Below are 19,912 nucleotides of genomic sequence, written 5' to 3' on the forward strand. Positions count from 1 at the left end.
ACTGCGTGCTGGGAGACGGCAAGGTAAAGGTAGAGTTCCTCACCCGGCTGTGGTGTAACCAACAGTGGCGGAGAAGACAGATATTCCTTGAGCTCGGCCAAAGCTCGGTCACACTCTTCGTCCCACGAGAACTTTGACTTCAATGCTTGAAAGAAAGGGCGACAGCGATCTGATGACCGACTTATAAACCGATTAAGCGCGGCGGCCATCCCGGCCAGATGTTGCACGTCCTTTGCCGAGCTGGGCTGCTTCAACTCTTGCACGGCTCTGATCTGAGTAGGGTCTGCTTCGATGCCTCGGTTCGGGACTAAGAACCCCAAAAATTTTCCGGATCCCACGCCAAAGGCACACTTTGACGCATTTAAGCGCAGCTTGTGCTTCTTTAGAATGGCAAACATCTCGGCTAAATCGGACAAATGGTTTGCCTTATGTCGGCTCTTCACCACCATATCATCGATGTAAGCCTCCATTGTCCGGCCAAGCAAAGGAGCAAACATTTTGGTTACCATCCTCTGAAAGGTTGCCCTGGCGTTCTTCAAACCAAAAGGCATGACTCGGTAGCAGAAGAGTCCTCTTGGAGTCGTGAAAGAGGTGATCTCTCGGTCGGTCCCATGCATGGCGATCTGATGGTAGCCGCGGTAGGCATCCAAGAAATTGAGCCTATTATGTCCAGCAGTCAAGTCCACAAGCTGGTCAATTCGCGGCAAAGGGAAGCTATCTTTTGGACAAGCTCGGTTGACTGTCTTATAGTCGACACAAACTCGCCACTTTCTATTCTTCTTGGGCACCACTACTGTGTTGGAAATCCACCGAGGGTAGTGCACTTCCTGAATTGCTCATGCCTCAAGCAGGTTCTTCACCTCCTCTGCAACTACCTCGGCGTGATGCAGTGCCGATCTCCTTGTTCGCTGGATGACTGGCTTTGCCCCAGGGAAGACATTGAGGTGATGGCAGATAAAACTTGGATTGAGGCCAGGAATGTCGTAAGGCGACCACGCGAAGACTTCGATGTTAGCCATAAAAAACTCAACCATCTCGGTTCTCTTTATGGCCGTGAGACTTGAGCCGAGCAAGAAGAACTTGTCCGGCTGTTCTGTATCAATTCGCACCTCAACCAATTCCTCAACAGCCTTATCTTCGGCCTTGGTGCCCACATCATCCAAGACACCCCAGTCCTCCGGTCCCTCAATCATTTGAACAAATCCTTTGGCAGCCCGGCTCCCGTTGACCGCCACGAAGCACTGCTTGGACATGACCTGATCGCCCCAAATCTCCTCGATTGCCCCCATAGCCGAGGGGAATCTCATCACCTGATGGTAGGTCGACGCTACAGCTTGCATAGCGTGAAGCCATCCCCTTCCAAGGATAAGGTTGTACGTCGAAGGCACTTGTAGCATCCAAAACTCCACTTGCTTGACCACGGATCCCGCTTTGACCGGCAGGATAATCTTTCCCAAGGGCCACTCTGGCTGTGAGTTGAAACCAACCAGTGGCGAAGTTGCCGGAGCCAAGTCTGTCTCCCGGAGTTTGAGCTGCTTAAACGCATCATAATACATGATCTCGACCGAGCTTCCCTGATCGATAAAGATCCGTTTAACATCAAATTCCTTGACGCGTAGTGTTACTACTAGGGCATCATTGTGCGGCGTCTGGATACGCTCTAGATCCTTTGAGGTGAAACTAATCACGTCTTTTTCTTCAGTCTTCTCCCTTTTGATGGCAGGCTGTACCGACAAAACTTCCCTCATATGTTCTGCCTTTTTTATCATGCCCCGGAGTTCCCAAACACGCTCCGGTTTCACGATGCCGTGGATGACATTAATAACTCCCTGTGGTGGTGCGTCTCGGTCATCCTGTCCCTTGGGATCGACCGGAGCCTGATTCGACTTCACGCCGCCATCAATGTAAAGGTCTAGGTGCTCGGCCGCGACCAGCTCTTCTAAGTGTTGCCTCAAAGGCAAACAATCCTCAGTCCGGTGGCCCCTCTCCCTGTGGAATGTGCAACGATACCACGGATTGTAGCCCTTTTGTCCGTCGCCCAACTTAGCAGGAAACCGGACATACTCCTCGTCTCGGATTTCACTGAGTATGCGATAGATTGAAATCTTGAATACCGTGGTTATGCCAGTCCTTGCCTTCAACCTTCTGTCTGCGTCCGCTACGTCATCTCGGGGGTAGTCATCCCCGTCATTTCGACGTCCTCTACCTCGATTTTTACGATTCGAGCCACGGTCTGATTCCTCTGCTCGGTCACTTGTGCGGCTGGACTCTTGCCCAACTGCGTGCACTTTGCTTGCTGTCTTCTTGTCTGTTGCTACCGGAATTGCTGTCTTCTTGTCTGTTGCTACCGGAATTGCCTTCACGGTAGAAGCTGACGCGTCATCCTCTACTTGGATGTGCTCATTGATGCGCTGTATGAGCTGGCCCATGGAGGTTGGTTGGTGCATGGTTAGCGAATCCCGCAATCTATGGCCGACCGGGAGACCACGCTTATATTGCGTGATCGCGAGGTTGACCGGGCAATCCAAGATCTCGTTGAAGGTTTCCCAGTACCTTGAGTTGTATACCTTCAGTGTGTCACTCGGTTCCATCTTGACACTTAGCAAGTGGTCGACTTCCTTTGGTGTTTTTGTGTTGGTTTTGAAGCATGTAACAAACGCCTCGGCCAGCTGATGCCACCTTTGTATGCTCCCTTTCGGCAACCTCTCGAACCACTTTAAGCCCAGCTCGCCTAAACTTGACAGGAAGATTAGGCACATAAGTCCGTCATTTCGCCTATGTCCGGCCATAACTTGTCGGAAGTGGCTCACATGCATGTAAGGATCGGTTTTTCCGTCGTAGAGTGTGAACTTAGGCTGGTGGAAGCCTGCCGGAAGCGGTGTTGTTTCTATTTCCAGGGAGAAAGGGGTGGCACTCAGCCTGGCCAAGTCCGTATCTTCAAAGAGTGGCACTACTTGGCGGGGTGGAGGCATTCCGACCTCATCGCTGGCGTGAACCCCGTAAGATAGCTGCTGGAAAGCCGGTATTCTCTGAGCTTCGCGCTTGCGAGCCCGCTCCTTTAAGACCGCCCGCAAATTCTCTGAATGAGCGGAGTAAGAGTACCTCGATGTCGTCACCGGACGTGAGGGTTTGTAGGTGCTGTCTTGCGCGCTAGACTTTTCTGCATGCGCGTCGGAATCACCAACCTGGTAACTTCTGGTAATAGATATGGACTGAGTACGTCGCTGACTCTGATCGCTTGAACGGCGGGATAGGGTGCGCTCACTGTGGTCTCCCACTCCAGCTACACCTTTACCTTTGACATGCCGCTTTAGATCCTCCATCTTCGCTGCCATTCGCTGGATGACAGCGTCTTGGTCCCTCAACTTATTTTCCAGACGTTTGGCGTGAGAGTCTCTCCTCCGCCGGTGACCATCTGGACTCCGTGAATGACCATGACTTCTTCCGCGCTTATCCCGCGCGTCTCTTGACTGTCCTCCGGTGGGCGTCCCCAAATCCGCCATTGGATGGATGGCGAGAGGACCTTCTCTCATTCGGGTGAACTCCAGGGTGGCTCCATCTATGGCAGACAACGGAAACTCGTCGTTGTTCGCCATGGACGGCGACCAGATGAACCTGGAAGACAAGGTTTTGTCTGTCAAGCTTCCCACAGACGGCGCCAATTGTACGGGGAGCAAATATTCCGGCAAGCCCGTATTCATTTCTTCCGAGCTCCGTCTCTGTCCGATCACCTGCGAGCAAATAATGGTGAGCTACCCGGCGGTGTGTGGCCGGAAAAACTCTCCGACGATCAAGTTAGCACACACCTTAGGATAGAGAGAGAAAGAGAGAAAGGGGTTAGAGTGTAGGAGTTTTCTTACAAAGTGTTCATCTGTCGCGTATGGGGGGCGCAGATATGCTTATATACTCTCTGCGCACCATATTTACTCCCAGTCATCTCCTGACACGTGGCTCCGCTATTCCATCTGTCAGCGTAAACCTTGCTGAACATCACCTAATCTCAACTGTCTGCCTTCTCAGCTGGAGCTCGGCAGCCGAGCTGCTCCATCCACGGCCGTGCTGTGCTTCATACCCAAGCACTTTACTGGTTAAGTCCAAGGAGGACTGGGCTAGGCGGCATCTCGACAAAGCCGAGCCCGGGGCACCTTCTGTGGTCGGCCTTTCTGCCGATCAAACGATTACCTCGGCTGACCACGCCTTTCCGGGCACCGGTCACTCAGCTTGATTGGCTTCCTTCATCCCCTGATCAAGCAGCTCGGTCCAACCGAGCACTGCCTTGCCGAGTAGCTTCTTTACTGTCTGGGGCGGCACATACTTGGCCCAACTCCTGCCCGGCCCAAGTTCTGGCAGCCCATCTCCGGGCGGATCGCCGGTCATCTCGACCCCATACACCATTAGGCTCTCAACCTGCTCGGCCGTTACCTCGGCCCAATTCCAGATCATAAATCTCCCTCTCACACCACAACTAAAATCACATCTCTTTTTCTTTTTCAAATTTAAATATTTTAAATAAAATATTAAAAATAAAGAGAAATATAAATCAGGATTGTGCAATATATATATACTTTAAAAGGTTTTATTATTTTTAATTTATAAATAAAATTTTGACTCTCCTATGCGTAGCACAGGTTTTATGCTAGTGATTATAATTTGAACGTGACATTTTATCTTATTGATTTTTGAATATATATTTTTTTTGTGATTAAAAAGTCGCCGATTTCAAAAAAATCAGATACCAAACGAGTTCTATGTATATGATATGGTATTGATCTTGGTTTGAGTTTTTTAAAATTTTATTTTAAAAAATTGAATTAAATTGTAAAAAAAAAAAAAATTTGACTTCTTGATTTTTTTATTTTTAATTTTTAGATTCGTGGACTGAATTAAAAAAAAAAAATTTAACATAATTTTACAACAAAATTTCTAAATTTTTTTTTTTTTTTTTCTAAACAATGACTTTTTTTTACCCTTTTGTTAGCACGAGGGCACCTCAGCTTTTGTAAACACAACCGCACCCAAAAATATGTTAGGAATAAATTTTTAATTTTTTTGACTAAAATATGGGATAAAAAAATTAATATATTTGAAATAATTTTTTAATTTTTTATGAAAAGATGTGTAAAAAGTAAAGAATTTTTTTTTTTTTGATTTTTTGGTATAGGTTATAAGTTTTTTTGGTATGGGTCTTGTTTGGCATGTTACAATTTTAACTTAAAAGTAAAAAAAGTCTCGTTTGGCAAGTGGTGATTTTAGTCAAAAAATTAAAAAATTACTAAAAAAAATTTAAAAGCCAACAACCTATTCCAAAAAGTCAAAAAAAAAAAATTTCTTTCTGCTTTTTGCACATTTTTTTTTGGTAAAAAATCAAAAGTCATCCCAAATATATTAATTTTTTTATGTCATATTTTAGCCAAAAAATTAAAAAATTATTAAAAAACTTATTCCCAAACGAGGCCTTAGACATCTATCTATATCTATACTATATATTAAGTAAAAGGGGGGTTTTTAACCCCAAGTCTTATGGGAGTTTCAATCTCCCAATCTAAATTTCCTGATTTTTTGATTTATAAAAAAAAAAAAACTTAGAATTTATTAACTTCTTCCAACCTCCAAATCTTACCCTCATAATAATACTTTAATGCATTAAGAACAAGCATAAAAAAAATTTATTTGAAATCTAACACATATGAATTCCTTGAAAAGTCCCAACATATATGATTGTTATCCCTCATAATAATACTTTAATGCATTAAAAACAAGCACAAAAAAAATTTCTTGAAAAATCAAACACATATAATTATTATCAAAATATTAAACTTTAATATAATATAATAAAAGAAAGAAGACATTTAATTTCTTGAAAAGTTAAACACATATGATTATTATCAAAATATTAAACTTTAATATAATATAAAAAAGGGGGAAAAAAAGACATTTAAAAAAAAATATTTAAAAATCGCAATTCACATATATAAATAATTGTAAATATATTAAGAAAAATGGGGTTTCTAAACCCCAAGCCTTGTGGGAGCTCCAATCTTTCAATCTTAATTTTCTAAATTTTTGATTTAAAAAAAAAAATCTCAGTATTTATTGATTTGATCAAAATTTCCTGATTAATATTTATTAACTTTTTCCAATCCACATGCCTGCATTTATTGATTTGGTCAAAATCTCTGATTAGCATTTAAAGTCTCCTCATACAAATAATTATAGATACAGCCCGTACATAGTTACTGCAGTAGTTCTTTTAATTTCTCCTGTACACTATGGTTAGTGATAAGATTGTTAAATTATTTTTATAAAAAATCTTTAAAAACATACTTTATATATTAAAAAAATTAAAATAAATATAAATATCTATAATTATCCCGTGCATAGCACGGGTGATAGGCTAGTTATATATTAAGCAAAAAAGGGTTTGTAACTCCAAGACCTGTGGGAGTTTCAATATCTCAATCTAAATTTTCTAAATTTCTTATTAAAAAAAAAAACTCAGCATTTATTGGCCCTGTTTGGTAGAGCTGTGGGAAAGTGCTTATAGCTTATGCCTAAACAGCTTATAACTTATAACTTTCAGCTTAATCTGATTTCCAGCTTATTCTTAAAGCATCTCCTGCCCCACTCAAAGAATAAGCTGATTTCTGACTTTCACAAAGCTATAAGCTATAAGCTAAACCAAACACATTAAAATAGCTTAAATTAAGCTGAAAGCTGAAATAAGCTGTAAATAATTTCTGCCAAACAGACACATTGATTTGATCAAAATCCCCTGATCAGCATTTATTAATTTTTTTCAATCCACATGTCTTTCCACATGTCTGCATTTATTGATTTGGTCAAAATCCCTTGATCAGCATTTAAAATCCCCTTATACAAATAATTATAGATATAATCCGTGTATAATTACTGCAGTACCCTTTTCAACTTCTTCCATACATTATGGTTAGTGATAAGATTGTGAAATTATTTTTATAAAAAATCTTTAAAAACATAATTTATATATTAAAAAAATCTAAAACAAATATAAATATATATAATTATCCCATGCATAGCACGGGTGATAGGCTAGTTTATGTGAATAGAATATGCATGATGATGATGATGATCTAAAGCTTTGTTTGGCATTGACTAATATAGAGCTCGTTTGGAAAGAAAAAGTATTAGGGTGTGTTTGGTTTAGCTTTGAGAGATGAGTTTTGGAAAAAAAAATGTCCAAAAAATTGTTTGGTTTAAGAATTTTTCTTAAAAAATTTCCAAAATCACATTATCTCTTACACATCAATCAATCACTTTTTCTCTCTCATCTCGCATTCTCAATCATTTTTTCTCTCTTACACACATTTACTTAATTACAACAAAATATTAAATCATCTCAAACTCACAAACTCTAAAATTACTTTCCAAATATACAACTAAACAAACCAAAAAAATTTCTAAACTCTCTCCCAAAAACTTTTTCTAAAAATCACTCTCTCAAAATCAAACCAAACGCACCCTTAGGCTTTTTGTTAAAATAGTTACAAAAAAACAAAATAGGCTTTTTAGCCCAATAACAAAACAACACATCAATCATTATATTTTTTCTCTCACAAAAGTTAAAAAAGTCAAAAAAATCCATTACAAACAAGACTTTTTAGCCCCGGGCTAAAATAACAAAAAATCTAAAAAGTTAACCCACATCTAAAATGAACCCATAGTTAACTTTTTTGTGTTGAGACTTTTTTAGCTTTGTTTTGTTTGGATTTTTTTGGCTTTTTTAACTTTTGTGAAAAAAAAAATATAATGATTATAGGCTAAATGTGATATTTTTTCTTATTAACTTATTTTGTCTATTTTATTATTTTATATTTTTTTAACCCAAAATGATAGCCAAACCAGTGCTAATTAACATTCATCTATAATGGGTCATAATGCATTATATTATATATTTGTTACAATTTATGCACCAAACTGTTTTTAATTATAAACTTTTCATAAATATTATAGCAGATATTTGGAAAGTCGTTATTTTAGTAGGTTATTTTAGTTTTTGATTATTTTGGTAGATTAAAATTTTTATATTTGGAAAGATAATTAGTTTTTTTTTGTAGTTAAATATGATATTTGTAAGAGAATAAGTGAAATGATTATGAGTTTGATGTGACATTTTATCTTATTGACTATTTTGACCTATTTCATCTTTTTATAAATTTTAGTCAGAAAAAAAAAATAAAAAAATAAAAAAAACATTGACCAAACACCCCCATTATCACCATGACCCTATTTTAAATGGTCCACTCCGGCCCTTCATTTCTCTTTTTTAATAACTAGGTAGTTTGGCATTTTTTGATTTTTTAAAAAGTTAATGTATTTGAAAAGTTGTTAAAATTTTAATTTTTGTGAGTAAAAAAAGTTTAAGTAATTTTTTAACTTTTTTAAGACATATATTTTAATTTTTTTTAAACTTATTTTAGTCAAATAACTAAAAGAACTAGTTTATTTAACTTACGGTATACATAACTTATATAAGTGAATTTGTTTAGATAAATACTCTTATTCGGATCGCATTACTTATCTATTTTGTGTATATCTTTTCGTAAAAGGTTAAAAAATATATTTATTTAGATTATTTTAAATACCTAATAAGATCTTATTTTTATCAACAACTCTCAAAAAGAAAGAAATAAAAAATATATTTATTTAGATTATTTCAAATACCAAATAAGATCTTATTTTTATCAACAACTCTCAAAAAGAAAGAAAGAAAAAATTATGAGGTGTTTTGAAAAGATGAATAAAAATTAATTTTTTAATTTTTTAAAATTTTTTATAAGAGAGAAAATAAGATAAAAGTTAAAAAAAATTTTAACCCACTTTTCCGTCTACATCAAATGAGTTTTATATAAAGGTGTATGCAAAAAAGAGAGACATGCATGCATGGGCATGGATGGATATATACGCAACACAACATAAATATGTGCACGTGAGATGCATGCATGTGCATGGGGGTGGGGTTCATGGGTTGGGTAGAGTTGGGGCTACTTGTTTGATTAATAAGGGGGTTTGTAGTTTGATTAATAAGGGGGTTTGTAGAGATAGGGTGTGTAGAAGTAGGCTTTGGCATAAATGGAAAGACTTATCATTTGTAGGTGCCTATTCCCGACTAGTTGATGTTTTTGGGTAGCTTTCCTTTCGCTTCTAGGGTACTTCCCTATTCCTTCCCATCAACCTTTCCTTTTAAAATATAGCTAAGGGGACATGAGTGCTAGACTCTCTTGTACTTTCTAAAGATGCAGGTTGTATGTATCATGTATGTATTGGATATGTAGTGTGAGAGAGAGAAGATTCTAAACATGCAGGCAGAGAGAGAGAGATAGAGATTGGAATTTGGAAGAAAGTACAAGTTGAGATATGTGTAAGAGGAGGGGAGTTTTGCTTTTTTGACCAACAAAATGTTCTAATTCAATGATATACAACAAGATTGGACATAGGGATGTGATGTTACAAAACCCTACCTATTTAGAATCAGAAAATCTAGAGGAAAAATGCGTGGTAATTTAAAGTTGGGCGAGGTTTGAATGTCATGAATCTTAGGCCAAGTTTGGAAAGATTCAAAAAAGTCAAAAAGTTAAAAAGTTACTCAAAAAGTTAAAAAGTTAACACTATTCACCAAAAGTCAACAATTACGGCTGCACAACTCCCAATTCAAATTTTTCCCTATAAATCAATTTTTACAATTTTTTATTACACATTTTTCAATAAAAAGTCAAAAAGTTAACCCAAACATCCATATTTTCAACCTCAATTTTTTAGTCCAAAAAGACAAAAAGTGCACTTTTTTAGTCTTCCCAAACTTGACCTTAGTAATGTTAAAATGATATCGTTTTAATAAAATAAATTTTTGTTTTCTTTATTTCTTAAATCTAGAGAAATATAGAGGCGAGAGGAAGAGAGGAGGAGGAAGAGAGGAGGAGAAGAAAAAAAAAAAGGAAAAACAAAAGCTTGATCTTCAACTGAATCATAATCTTTGGTTGAGCCATAACCCAACCAACCATGATTTTTGACTAACCGTAACCCAGCTGAATCACAACTCAACCCACTGCCATGGAGGGAGGGAGAGGCAGAAACTTGATCTTCAGCTACAGCTGTGGTTATTTTGTTTTTGATTATGTGGATTTAGTTATTTTGGATTTTGATTTTGATTTTGATTTTGGGTTTGGTTTTGATTTTAGGTTTTGATTTTGAATAGAGGAAGAAGAGGAAGGAAAAAGAGGGGGGAAAGGAAAAAGAAAAGAAAAAAATTGATTTTGATTATGAGTTCAAAGTTGCTAGAAAGAACAGAGGGAGAAGAGGAAGGGAAAAGAGAGAGGGAAGGAAGAAGAGAAAGGAAAAAAGAAAAAAAAAATCAAAATAACGTCGTTTTGACTTTTCGAATTATTCGAATTAGGAAAAATTCGAGCCACCCAGCAACTGTGAACCTAGAGGAATCAATACTATATGGTTTTGTGTTTTATTTTTTATTTAAAAATTAGAATAACAAATTTTGAAAGAGGAAACCGTGTCCCTCAATCCTTAAACAAATCCTTAAACAATGTTGTTGATTTTTGTTTTTCTGAGTGGGGTGTTTGGGTCATTTGAAAAAGACTATACAATTTTAAGATTGACTTTGTTCACTCCATACACACACATACAAAAAAAAATTAAAAAAATAAAAAAATAAATAAAAATAATAATAAAAAAAAATGGAGAGGTACATTCCTTCATAAGATACTTACCAAAATGTCATAAAATACTCCTTCAGAAAATTAATTATAAAAAAAAGTAATAAAAAGTATTCTCATTCTGAGACTTTGGGCACCATGCCTAATGGCCCCGTTTGGTAGAACTGTGGAAAAATAATTAAAGATTATAACTTAACAGATTATGGCTTATAGCTGTGAACATAAGCTGTTAACCTGTTTGGTACAGCTGTGGGATTATGGGTTTAAGCAACAGAGTAGTGTTTGGTTAATAAGCTGTAAAATACTAAATAATTGTCATTTCTACCTTTATATGATATAAAAATGATTATTTTGTCATTTTTTTAGTTTTAATTTTCATTAATAAAAGTTAATATAATTAGTATTAATTAGTATCAATTAATATAAAAATTGATACATTTGCTAAAAATGAATGGAAGTATTATTGTCACAATTATTGTCCATTATAAATTAATTAGTATCAATTAATACTAAAATTATTAATTAGTATAAATTAATATTAATATTTAATTTTTATTAGTATCAATTAATATTAATAATCAACAATTGTTATTAATCAGTATCAATTAATAATTAATTCATTACAAAAGTATACAATATTAATAATTAATACCAATTAACATTGATTTTTTTAATTAATATTGATTTTTTCTTTTTCTTCAGAAATATACAATTTTTTATTTTTTAATTAATATAAAAATATACAATATGAGTTTATTAATAATTAATACCAATTAATATTGATTTTTTTCTTTTTCTTCAGAAATATACAATTTTTTATTTTTAATTAATATTAATATTAATATTAATATTAATATTTGTGTATTGACGAGGGCATTTAAGTAATTTTAACCCCCCACACCAGCTGCGTGTTTAATTCAAAAATTTAAGCACCCCTTTACCAGCTTTTGAGATAAGCTGAGAAATAACTTGATTTAAGCTATACGCTGGCATCAAGGATCCTCTAGAGTGAAATTTTCCTAAAGTTTTCTAGAGTGCTCCATTGTGTGGTTGAGATTCACTGGCAAGTCACATCAGAAAAATTGATGTGACTTGCCAATAAATCTCAACCACACAATGGAGCACTCTAGGAAACTTTAGGAAAATTTCACTCTAGAGGATCCTTGCTCATACGCTGGTTAATTAAAACTGCACCAAACACAATATTTTAACTTAAATTAAGTTAAAAGCTGAAATAAGCAGCTTATAAGCTCTACCAAACATGCCGAATGTGGTCTTCTCTAGGTACCTTGTTTAATATAGGAATTTGTTAATGTCTTGAGGAAAAGAAATTAGTTGGCATACATTTAAAAAAAAAAAAAATTGAATGCTAACATTATTATATTCATTGTATAGATTCCATTTAAAATGAATATAGTGCTGTTAATACTGTATTTTATGCATATTTTTATATATAAAAAAAGAAAAAAGGAAGTGTAAAATTTGTACATTGTTATTGTAAGAAGAAAACAATTGAATAATGGGACATGGATTATTCAGTACCACAGATAGAAGAGCTTTTAGCCATTGTGTATTAAATGGTTTTGCTGTCTTTTACCATTGTTTTTTTTTTTTGCTTTGGCATTGACAATCCCAACCTAAAGAGTCTGTTTCAATGGAACTGCTGATGGTGGTGGTCCTCTCCCAGTCCCTCCCTTTGTTCTGTTGTACTCTGTTTACAAGACTCCATCACTCCATCTTTGTACTTCTCTAGAGCTCATCACCCCCCCCCCCCTCTCTCTCCCTCTCTCTCTCTCTCTCACACACACACATTGATACATTTAAAAACAAGCAGATTATAACAGAAGCAAGAGAGGCACAAGAGAAGCCAAACTAACAGAATCTGAGAACAGTTTTATCTTCTTGTTACTTTCAAGCCTCATCATGATCTCTCTTCCAATGGTCTTCTTCTGCTTGATGATGGTTATCATTATACCTTGCAATTTAGGACTACATTCAGGTATACTCCACAAACTAAAACACTCTCCTCTTCTGTTATTTTGTTCCTTTCTTGAGCTAGTAAATCTAATTTTTATCATTTTTTCCATGGAAATTCAGTATCTCACAGCATGGTCTCTATTTATGTCTTTATTCTGTACTCACAAAAATACAAAAGTGCCCAGAATTTTGGAGGAAAGAAATCCCTTTCCCTAAATTTTCCCCACTGTCTCAATCCCATGCAAAAATTTGGTGTGATGTGGGTCACACCCCACCCAGAAGAATATGATCTAAAAGAAATTATCATATGGGTTCAGAAAAGCAAGTGACCGTGTGCTTGAACTAGTAGTATTTTTTAATTTGTCCAAATTTTATTTTCATTTTTTGGACCATGTAAGTATTTAATCCTTTTTTATTGGACGGGCACACACCAACTCGACAAATCTCTTTCTCTTTTTTTTTTGGAGTAGGTAACATTGCTCTCCCTTTGGCAGGTTCATCAAACAAGCACTTGAATTCAAACCAAGCACACAACAACATGACCACAACATTTACCCTGAAATCAGAACAAGCATACTTGAACCACAGAAAGTTAGTGCTACATGGTAAAACACTTCTCCACCATCCTAATGAAAATATTTTTGTTTTCTGAAAACACATTTTCATTCTCAAAACAATTTTCTATTCTTCTTGTCTTTCTTTTTTCAAGTGTCTTGCACAAACAGAGACATAAGCATCTCACAGAGCAGAGATTCCACATCTGGCATACCACAGTACATAGTTCAGATAGTCAACACCTGTGTTGTTTCAGGTTGTGCTCCTTCAAATATTCATCTCCACTGTGGTTGGTTTGCCTCTGCAAGGATGGTGAACCCTAGAGTCTTCAAGAGGCTGTTCTATGATGATTGCTTGGTCAATGCTGGGAAGCCATTGAAGACCAGTCAGATCATTAGATTCACTTATTCTAACTCCTTCATGTACCCACTTGGATTCAAGTCTGCCAAGTTTTGCTGAACCAAATTAAGGTTTGCTAACCATGATTACTTTAAAGAGCACGTACCAATGCAGTTGGGAGATTAAAGCCCTCTACCAGTCTTATTTCAATGATTTAAATTATTTATTTATAAAAAAAAAGTTATATTGATATAATAATTATAATTATACGATTGCATTATATTTGTTTTACAAAAAAATGAAGAGTTTATTTTCAAACTCATATATGGTGTTTATTTTTTAAAAATAAATATGTGAAATATAATGCTACAAAATGAAAGATTTATTAAATGAAATAATAGTCCACAAATTCAAAACAAGTTGCATTTGATAAATAATTTTTGAAAAATCTTGGGTTTAAATAGTAAATGACTCTTTGGGAGAGCTCTGAGCCAAAGAAGAAATCAAACCCTCATGAAATTCCAAATTTGCAAAACCAAATACACCCCTTAGAAACAACCATTGTCTTTGTCTCAGTCATTTTGGTCAGTGACTCATCAGTCTAATATACAGAGAGGCCAGTGAGCCCGCTCTTTTTTCTGTTCTTTTTTTTGTTTGAAATTCTCAAAAAAAAAAAAACTGCTTAAAGTTTCTCTTAGTGCTAACTTTTGTTTTCTTGATATTTGTGGGTGTCACTGCTGATTAGTCATTCTCACATGATTTCATTGTTTAGGAGTTCATGGATTTTTCAGAGCCAAAAGCTACTGTTTATATATGTTTGCTTCTTGGTTGCACGAAAGCCCTTGCTTTTGCTTGTACTTCCATTGTAGTGTAGTGTGTGCTACAATAAAAAATGCTATTTTAGTTCTTCAAAAATTATATATTATAACATGTTATATATTTTTAAATGTTTTATTTTGATATTTTTGTTCTAATGCTACAAGCATCAATTTATAGCCCAATTATCTTTTTTGGTGTAGTTTTCGAACACCTCGCTGTACTGAAGTACTAAAGATGCGCCAAAATGAGTTTACGCGTGAATTGAAGTGATAAAGTTGCAAAGAGGGAAGTAAGCCCGCCTATGCTCCACCTCCATTCCAAGTTTAGGAACCTAGCTAATGGTATCCTGATTGATCAGCTCATGAAGGGGATAGACCTACATTTGTATTTTGTAAATTTCTATAATTTGTAAAATGCCATCTTTTGTAAATTTATTTTCTTTTAATTTACAAATTGCCTTATATTTACAATGTCCAAAATTCCACATTTTGTAAATTTTCTAAAACTTGTAAATAATTTTTAACGGTGATTTGTTTTTTACTACTCAATATTGTCTCCTCTTTTTTTTTTTTTTTTTAATTATTTAAAAATCTGGAATAAGAGTAATAATATGAAACATAAAATTCATATATAATTTATGTATAAAATGATTCTACTCAATATAGACATTTTATTTTAAAATGAAAATTACTAACATTGCCAAATTGTTAATATGTTTTCTATAGGCATAAAAGTTTTCCCTGAAAGAATATAAAATACTTTACAGGTAGTTTTTTTTTCTTTATTTTAAAGAATAAAGAGAGAAGTGTTTTCTTTATTCATCACTTTGTTTTGTGTTGTGTTGTGTTGGAGTTGTAATATGTCGGGTCTTTTTGACAAGGATCATTGGTGCAAATCCAGCTACTGTCAGTAGAGATTGGATTGGTCGGACAAAATGACAAAAAAGTACCAACTGAGAAAAGAGCACAAGCTGTGAAAATTGAAGATTTCTCAGAGAGAGAGAGAGAACTGAAGAGATTTTCTTGGGAAAATTTGAAGGGCATCATCAAGTGGATGGGTTTTGTAAATTGGGTTTGAGTTTTGTTTCTCACTTCAATACATGTCAATTTTTATTTTATTTTTCAAAATCACTATTCTAAAGAAATTCAGTTTGATATGAAAATTTTTAACTATTTGATTTGCCTAACATTTGTTTTGCAAACTTTTTGGAAGTATATTCTCTTTGGTAACTCTCCCCTCTCTCATTGTCTCGCAAATAAGCTAGATATACAATTTTGAAAAAAGAAAAGAAAATAATGTGTACCATATCATAACCTTTCTCTTGAAATGGACCTCTTTGCTATATTAGTTGAGAATGAACAAAATGACTAGATATGATGTGATGATGTTGTAAAGATTGTTGTTTTGCAAATCGATGGCAAGGATTCAGAATATTCAAGCCTGAGAGTGACCCTCACCATCTCTCTCTCTCTCTCTCTCTCTCTGTTCTTTGATGCCTTTTGATCTTTCTCTTCTTTTTTCCCTCTATAGGCTCTATATTCAAAATATATACATTCCTATTTGTCATGGTATTTGCTATCACTTTGCCCATTTAAACCTCTGCATTGAGCACATGGTTTGAATTAAATATTCTGCAAGATTGAAGTCAACACATGTTGCAACCCCAGAGGCTCTCTGAAGTTTGGACCATTCAACAGCAAAGGCCATCATCAATTCTAACCCTTAGGAGATCTAAATTACCTCTACTCTATTGAAAGATACAGGTTCTTGATTGATTGGTTCACATCTCAATAGACCACTGTAAACACTAATGACTATTAAAGTGTTTTGAGAGAAATGACCAGACTAATTTGAGGATTAAAGAGTCTAAATGCATAAAGAAATTTTACAGATTCAGATATAATTTGAGGATAAAAGAGTTTAAATGCATAGAGAAATTTCACAGACTAAGATACAAGTGGATTCGTTTGTTCCCATTTGTATCTTATTGTGTGTATCTTATTGTGTGAAATTATTCTATCCTCTTAACACACTTGTTTGAGGACAAAAGATGTTTGGTTGTAAACACCAAGCTGCAATAAAAGTAACAAATAGATTGTGTCATTTTTCAGAAAAATGAAGAACCTTGTCATTACCAAGGGGTACAAGGTGACAAAAGTAATTTAAAATTAAAAAAGCTGACTAAATAATCCTAACTGTTTACTAAATAATTAACACATACTTCCTCCCTGTGGATTCACTATCTTTCTGAAGATTTCATTGCTGCTATTGTCTGTTTCCTCCTCACCCTGCTCTTCAATGCTCAACAATGTCGTATGCAAAATGAACGCATCGTTTGCCTTCTGTTCCGCCACCACTTTTGGTCCATCAGGATTACTCTGCAACTGCAGTGCATACTCAAGATTCCAAAGAACTGAACCCATCGAAGGCCGGTCTATCCCCCGGTTAGACAAGCTCTTCACAGCTATTTCCACAAAATTGTTCAAGCAATCTGGATTGATCTCTCCCTTAATATGTTGATCAATGATGCTACCCAAAGTTCCCTTTTTATGGCAACTTAGTGCCCAATCTGCAAGACTAACTTGTTCCCTAGGAAGGCTAGAATTAAGTACTGGCCTCGCACACAACACTTCAAAAAGGACTACCCCAAATGAGTACACATCGGACTTTTCTGTCAACTGTTGCCTTCGGAAGTACTCTGGATCCAAGTACCCGAAACTACCTTTCACTACAGTACTAACATGGGTTTGGCTAAGAGTAGGACCAATTTTGGAGAGACCGAAATCTGAGACTTTTGCAACCAATTTCTCATCCAAAAGAATGTTTGTGGCTTTCACATCCCGGTGAATGATGGTGTGCTTGGCACCAGTGTGAAGATAGTGTAGTCCCCGTGCAGTGCCAATGCAAATCTCCAACCTCTGGTTCCATGACAAAGGAGGTCTGTTGGTATTATAGAGATGCTCTCTTAGAGTCCCATTAGCCATGTAATCATAAATCAAGATCATCTCATCTCCCTCTTCACAAGCCCCAATCAGGGACACCAAATGCCTATGTCTAAGCTTTGAAAGCAAGTCAATTTCTGTTTGGAACTCGTGAACACCTTGTTCTGAACATGGGATTGACCTCTTAATTGCAACTTTGGTCCCCCCATCTATAATCCCTCTATACACCTTTCCAAACCCTCCAAGTCCAATGATTTGAGACTCATCAAAGTTGTTGGTGGCAAGTTTTATCTCTCCTAATGAGAAATGTCGACATAGGCCAAAGCCAAGCGTTGAAATGCAGCTATTACCACCACCGCCCTTTGCAAAGATTCCTGACGTGGTGGTTCCTGACCGCATGCTACCATAAATTGGCAACCAACTCAAAGAGGTAGACTTGCTTCCGCCCGCTTTGCGCTTCTTGTGTTTGATAAAAACAATCATTACAGCAACTAGACCAAAACCAGCCACCCCTCCGGCGACCCCACCAATCACTGTGGCACGTTTATTGGATAGTGATGACCCAAAACTCCTCCGCTCTTGCTCAGGCCCGGCCTTTCCTTGCAGCGTTGATGGCACAGGATTTGGGCCTGCCAAGTTCCCATTTGTGTCATTAACCTTAAAAATCTCCAACCCATTGAGAATTGCATCGTAGAATTCGGGCTTCATGGACACAGAAGGGTGCAAGGCCACCCACAATTCATTGCCGTTGCCATTCAGATCATCACACACATATATCGCGAAATCCTTGTAAACTGGCACTCCCTGCTTCGAATCTGCCCATGCCATCACATCTGCAGACTCTTGTGCTGTCTGGTTGTTGATGAAAATATCAAACACCCTCTCATTAATCTTTGAAATCTCAAACTCACAGAAATGAAGCCTCGCAACGTAAGTAAAATTGGGATCAACTTGCAAAACCCAAGTCAGATTGTAATCCAGATTGATTTTCGGGTTTGGACCCATCGTTCGCGCTGTACTGTACACATCAACCGGGGCAATGTACTTCGGTAAATTGTCAGGATATTGAATTGTGACATTCTTGTCAGCCTCAGAAGTCACACCGAGGGCTGCACCGAATAGGTATGGTGAATCATCGTACCATGTTCGGCTAAGCCCCGAGTCATTAGTCGCTGGAATGTACTGTCCACCGACATTTAGCCTAAACATTGTCTGCAAAACAGAGTCCTCTACTTCTATAGAGGTGTCTGAAAACTCAACCATAGTGATGGATTGAAAAATTTCCGGCATGGAAATGACTTCAATTCCATTTACAAAGGCTAATGAACTATTGGGTATTGAAGGAGTGAAAGTGAGGTTGAGAGAGCCAGAATGGATTGGGGTGAGAGAGAATTCTCTGATGATATAGGCCTGTGTTAGGGCTTGGGATGTGATTGAAGCACTAAAATTTTTCAGAAGCGTGAAGCCATTGGCGGTTACAGAGAAGTATGAGTATGAGGAATTGAAATCGTTGTAAGAAGTTGGGTAGAAATGGAGTCGAATCCAATGGCGGTTCTTCGAAGAAACAGAGAATTTGTAGGTGGATTCAGATGTGAAAATTCTAGCATTCATGTATGGAATTGTTGAAGGTAGTGAAGGGTCTTGAGATTGAGCTGTGGCAGTCATTGAATTCTTTGAGGAAGTGAGGAATTTGGAATCTGGAACCCAGTTCCGGCCGTCGGCATCGGTGGCTGAACCACCACCGCAAGACAATACAAACGAATCGGAGTTTGATAGAGAGGTGTTTCTTGATGAGTGGACGGTGATAATGAAGAAAGAAGAGAGAATTAGAGAGAAAAAGTCATGGGTATTGAAGATCATAGCTAATGGGGAATACCCTTTGAAGGGATTGAGAAATGGGTAAGAAAATTTGAGAGAAAGTGAAAGAAAATGGGAGAAACAGAGTAACGAGAAAATGAGAGAAAATACTTTCCTGTATGAAAGAGAAGATGAATGCTTCTGGTTGTATTAATCTGTACCATCTTGGATTTGCATGATCATGTATAGATTCACTAACTCACCTCAATTCTTGATTGTATCTCCATTGGAATTAGTAACTTTTTCTTTTTCTTTTCTGTCTTTTGCGTTTGATTAGGATCGAGTGAGACCAGTTTCAGAAACTCAGACGTTAGGATAGGGGAGTTAGTTAGCGAGGAATGGTGAGGAAGGTAACGTCTCCGAAGTGAAAATGGGCTCTGCTTCTTAATTTAAATTATTAATTAAATTATATATTCTGTAGACATATCTTGCATTAACAAAAAAAAATTAGTGATGGATCATTATAAAAAAAGAAAGATTAAAGGGTGTGTATTATATGCACTTTATAATTATAGAAAAAATAATATAATTTTATACTTTTTGAGTCATAATCAAACCAAACCAACTAAGTCTTAACTCCCATCAAATGGGGTCAATTGGATGAATCATTCTTTTCTATGCGACCCTATCTAAGGTCATTTTGTTGTTTAAATTAAGAAGATTTATATTTCTATTCACTACACTAGTTCACGTCAATTTAGGTATGACTCTTCTCCTAAC

General features: G+C 36.3%; 1 pseudogene across 1 annotated transcript; it reads right to left on the reverse strand.

Annotated features, from left to right (window-relative positions):
• Window positions 1-16,409: 16,409 nt before the first annotated feature.
• LOC114264566 (receptor-like protein kinase ANXUR2 pseudogene) lies at window positions 16,410-19,476 on the reverse strand (annotated as a pseudogene). Its single transcript, XR_014333813.1, has one exon. The product of XR_014333813.1 is annotated as a receptor-like protein kinase ANXUR2 pseudogene (transcript).
• Window positions 19,477-19,912: the final 436 nt, after the last annotated feature.

Source organism: Camellia sinensis, chromosome 6, assembly GCF_055761805.1.
Source record: "Camellia sinensis isolate YWXY chromosome 6, ASM5576180v1, whole genome shotgun sequence".
Classification (NCBI taxonomy): Eukaryota; Viridiplantae; Streptophyta; class Magnoliopsida; order Ericales; family Theaceae; genus Camellia; species Camellia sinensis.